Raw genomic sequence first — 4,984 nt, forward strand, 5'->3', positions numbered from 1 at the left:
AGTCAAAACAAACCCACCTCACAAATCTCTCTCTAAATCAAACCTTACAATCTCGTTTTCAACCTTCACATCTCCTCCCTCAAAGGTACCTTCAAATTTCTTCATCTTTTATCTTAACCATTGCTCTTTTTAACTTCACTATTTAGGGTTTTAGTTTTAGTTCATTACTATTCATATCAGCTTATTTTTATTCTTTCTGTTGAAGATTTGATCATTTTAAATTAGGGTTCTTCAGGGCTTTTGCTTGATGATGATGATTATTATTATTCAATATCCCTAGACCCTAATTATGAGTTTGCTTTTAAATCTTTCAGGATAACCAATTGGCTGTGTTGAAGAACATATTAGGGTTTCATTTCATTAGATGCAAACATCCCGGAAACCTCGAACCTCGATCCACGGGCTGTACCACCAACCCGACACGGTCGAACCCTTTCGTTTGACAGGCTCCCATTTCAGCATCTTGAACAACAATGACGCGCCACACCAAGAGCCCGCTATTCCTTCCTCTTCCTCTCAGGACGACCATTTCTTCACCTTGGAATCAACTCCCGCAGCCGAATGCTCGAATTACAACTCACCACAAGAGTCTTCGCAATCGTGCTTATCGAATCTGCACAACTCGCCCGAGATGGAGCAGGCTCTTAGGGAAATGGAGATCGAGTTGTTAGCCCCCACGTCTGATCTGGAACACGGCTCGATTATCAGCCCCTTTCATAAGAACCTACAACTCGTGATTTCGGATTTGGATATAAAGCAGACCCTTATTGACATTGCCTATGCTATCGACAATGGCGCGAATCAGGATGCAGAAAAGCTTATGGAAGCCTTACAATCGAAGGTATCCGTCACGGGTGACCCGATCCAACGATTAGGTGCTTATCTGCTAGAAGGCTTACGGGCACGAGAACTGTCTTCAGGAAGCTTAATATACAACAAGTTAAGATGTTACGAGCCGTATGTAGCGAACCCGGAAGAGATGACTTCTTATATGTCCATACTTTACGAGATTTGCCCGTATTACAAGTTCGCGTACACCTCAGCAAACGTTGTCATTAAAGAAGCGATGCAGAACGAGGCCGATGTTCATGTCATCGACTTTCTTATCGCGCAGGGTAGCCAGTGGGTCGAGCTTATTGAAGACCTGGCTCGGCGGCCTGGTGGGCCGCCTAGGCTTCGGATCACGGCTGTGGATGATGCTGACTCGGCTTATGCGAGAGGTGGTGGGCTCGGGTTGGTTGGTCAACGGTTGGCTAAAGTAGCGGAAGCAAACCGAGTCCCGTTTGAGTTTCATGCTGCGGCTATTTCGGGCAGTGAGGTTCAATGGGGGGACTTAACGGTTCGAGCCGGTGAGGCGTTGGCGGTTAACTTTCCTTACATGTTGCATCACATGCCGGACGAGAGTGTGAGCACGGTTAACCATCGGGACCGTTTGATCCAGCTGGTCAAACGGTTGAATCCGAAAGTCGTGACGTTTCTCGAGCAGGAATCAAACACGAACACCTCGAGTTTTGTTAAACGGTTTGAAGAGGTGATTGGTTATTACTTGGCTATGTTTGAGTCAATTGATACGAAGTTGCCAAGGAAGATGGTAATGCCGCGGGACGACGTGCAGAGGATCAGGGCTGAGGAGAATTGTGTGGCTCGGGATATGGTTAACATAGTGGCGTGTGAGGATAAAGACCGGATTGAACGACACGAGCCGTTGGCTAAGTGGATGTTTAGGCTGCAAGCGGCTGGGTTCATGGCTCAGCCTTTGAGTGAGTCTGCAGTGCGTGCGGTTAAAGAGGTGTTGAGTGAATATAGTGAGCATTATTGGCTCGGTCAGCAGGACGGTGCTCTTGTGCTTGGTTGGAAGAATAAGCCGATGGTCACGTGCTCGGCTTGGAGTAATTAGGTTTAGTGTGTTCGCGTTATAGGATTAATGTTTATATATCATGTATTAAATTGTTGTTGTACCAAATATTATTCAACTGTTGATGTTGTGCTTGGACTTCTAGTAATTGATTAGATGTTATGTGATACAATAAGAATTTTGTTTGGTGAAAGATAATAATATATAGCACGTGTTTTGACCTGAACAAGACCCTCACTTGTTAATCAACTACTAGTCAGTAGTAGCACTACTGACATATGACAAATGTATATAAAAGTCAAGTGAATTGAATTTTGAAGGGTAAAATTTTGAGAATCTTGAAATCTAATTCCAAGATGAAATAGAACATGGTGACTAGTGAATATAAGTCTACACTTATTGGTCAAATTAATTAACGTCCAATTAAAATATTATTAATCAAAAGATCCCAAATAATCCATCCAAATCTTCTGTAAAGGATGTGTGACCACATAAAAAACTTAAAAAGAAATAAAAAATAAAAGAAAATCTTGCCAGAGTGGACGGATTATACTTAAATCTTGTCGTTGTGGACTAAATTTAAATAAATATTATCGTGTAACGCCCGTAAATTTCGTTAATTGGCTCGATCGTTTATAAATGTTCGTTTAAAAGTCGGGGTTTCATCTTTCTAATGTTGAGCCTTGTAATACGTTTCAAAAGTCCATTTATCCATCCCTTTAATCAATGCATTGCCTCTTATAACTTAAAGTGTTAGATTAGTATGTAGCACCCGACAATTTCGTTTAACGGCATGAGACATTCGTGGAGTTTGTATTATATTAGAGAGCCGATCCTTCAACTTGAGGGGCCTCCTAGCCGTTCTTGTAAGTTTATTTATTTAACTTTTGGTCCAAGATAATACATTTTTCAAGTTGGGGGACCTAGATGTAAAAATATTATATCATAAACCCTAAACTCCTTCCTCTCTCTCTCTCTCTCTAATCCCGATTGCAGCAGCTACAGCCCTCCCACCTCGTTTTCCGTGCAGCTCCAGCCGAGTTCCAGCCCTCCCGAGTCTAATTCAAGGTCGGTATTAAGTGTCTACAACTCTTTTTCACCTTAAATGATCATATTAACGCGCTTATTAGTCGTTAAGATTGAGTTTTGATGATAACTGTTTGATGACAGATTCGTATACGTTTATTGTAGGGTCTGTAACGCGATGTTAATCCACTGTTTTTGATCGATTCTTGATTCCATGATGTTCTAATTTGAGTCTAGTTTCCAGAAAGGTATAATACGTAATTTTTGGACGAGATTTGAATGGTTTTTATGATTTTATAAAATCGAGTGTCAAAGCTGATGCGGGATGTCAGATTCTGGTCTGTCTTCCCGACATCATAACTCTTTTTCAACAAGTCCAAATTAGTTGGTTCCACTTCTGGAACTTAATATATTGAGTTAATAATCAAACCCAATTGGAATCGTTTAATTTGGTTCGGTAATGAATTTTATAAAAATAAAACCATTTTGTTGTGCGCTGAAATAGCTACACATACCTTTCTGTGTTGGAAGAATTTTTATGATTTTTGTGTCCACTAGAAAAATATAATAAAAATATTTTTATAAACTTAAGATATTTATGCAACACTGGTAAAATTTTAATAATTTAATTCCATGGTTTTCCTGTGTAATAAAATACATCTTTGCATGCTAAACTCTGCATGTTATATTCGTTATTGAACGATAAGTTCATTTTAGGCTTAACCGGTGGCTGCCCTTTCTCGCATCTTTCGGGGCTGTTATAATTGAAGTTCGTGCTCCGCCATCTTCTTAGGTATGTCACTTACATCATATTATAATTTCATGGCCAATGGAGGTGTTTAGGCCGGTCAATCGATTTTAGTTCGAAAACTAGGGTTTATCGGGTGTAGGATTGGCAATTGTTGAGTTTGATGCGTTAATCGATCGGATGACCGACCGAATCAGTTTGTACAGCCCTCGGTTGTCTAAGGGCTGTGGGAAAATTAAAATTTGGATACTCGGGGCTGTTTTGGTTGGTGATTGGTCAATCGAGTTGGCGGTGCGCGAATTTTCGTTTAAATGTTAAATTGAAAGTTGTAAAAAGGAACCGTCAACCCTATCAACTCGGGCGACATGATTTTGATGTAAGAAAAGGTTAAGATGGGAATTTGGTCCATTTGGGGCTGATTCGTTTGACAATTTGTTTTAAGATTTATTACGCGCGTATTCGACTCGATTTGGTTACCGGCGGGTGAGTTGTGCATCATGGTTAGCCCCGGCCATATTCGCAGGGTGGATTTGGTTAGTTGAAAGGTTTAGGGGCTGAGGTAAAGTATTGGGCCTTGGGCCAAGTTGTTGGGCCTTGGGCCAAGTGTTGGGCCTTAGGCCAAAGTGTTGGGCTTGAGCGGCCCATTAGGCAAGTGTGTTCTTGCGGTCTAGTTTAGTAACGCGTTGTGTATAATTTACAGGCCCTTGCTTGTGATTGTGCACTTAGGGATTTCCTAGCTCGTTGCAGGTGTTCGATTGATTTCAGGTGAGTTCATGATGCCCTTTTTAATCTTTTTACGTTTTGGGCTAGCATACACACCCTATTACAAATTTTACCCGATTTTAATCGTTTTAAACTATTTGGATGGTATTACATGGCTTTATTCGTGATTGTGCATTTATGCATTTATGTTTGAATTATATTCTAAGCCTTAGGATATTTTAGACTCGTTATAGGGTCATATACCCCTTACGGGTATGCATATTACTTGGACTCTAAGCCTCGAGGTTGCTATTAGGCTTAGTATTGAATGCCTAGATTATCCATTATTTATGGATTGTATGTGGTGATATTGTTGGTTGGATGTTTGAATTAGATATTTATATGTGTGTATGTGAATGTGTATGTGATGGTAAACTGTGACCGGGTCAAATATATTACTCGGGGAGGACCCGAGGTGAGGAGGCCCGTGTTGCATGTTTATGACGCGGCTGGGTCAAATATATTACTTGGGGAAGACTCGGGGTGAGGAGGCCCGCCGTTCTATAAACCGTGGTCGGGTCAAATATATTACTTGGGGAAGACCCGGGGTGAGGAGGCCCGTATCACGTGTTTGGATGTTAAACCGCGACCGA

General features: G+C 41.2%; 1 pseudogene; it reads left to right on the forward strand.

The window, feature by feature from the left end:
- The first annotated feature begins 364 nt into the window (after positions 1-364).
- LOC143628866 (scarecrow-like protein 13 pseudogene) lies at positions 365-1,926 on the forward strand (annotated as a pseudogene).
- The last annotated feature ends 3,058 nt before the right edge of the window (positions 1,927-4,984 follow it).

Source organism: Bidens hawaiensis, unplaced genomic scaffold (genome assembly GCF_021521415.1).
Source record: "Bidens hawaiensis isolate Kalapana, Puna unplaced genomic scaffold, B.hawaiensis_p1.1 tig00005079_1, whole genome shotgun sequence".
In the NCBI taxonomy this organism is placed as follows: Eukaryota; Viridiplantae; Streptophyta; class Magnoliopsida; order Asterales; family Asteraceae; genus Bidens; species Bidens hawaiensis.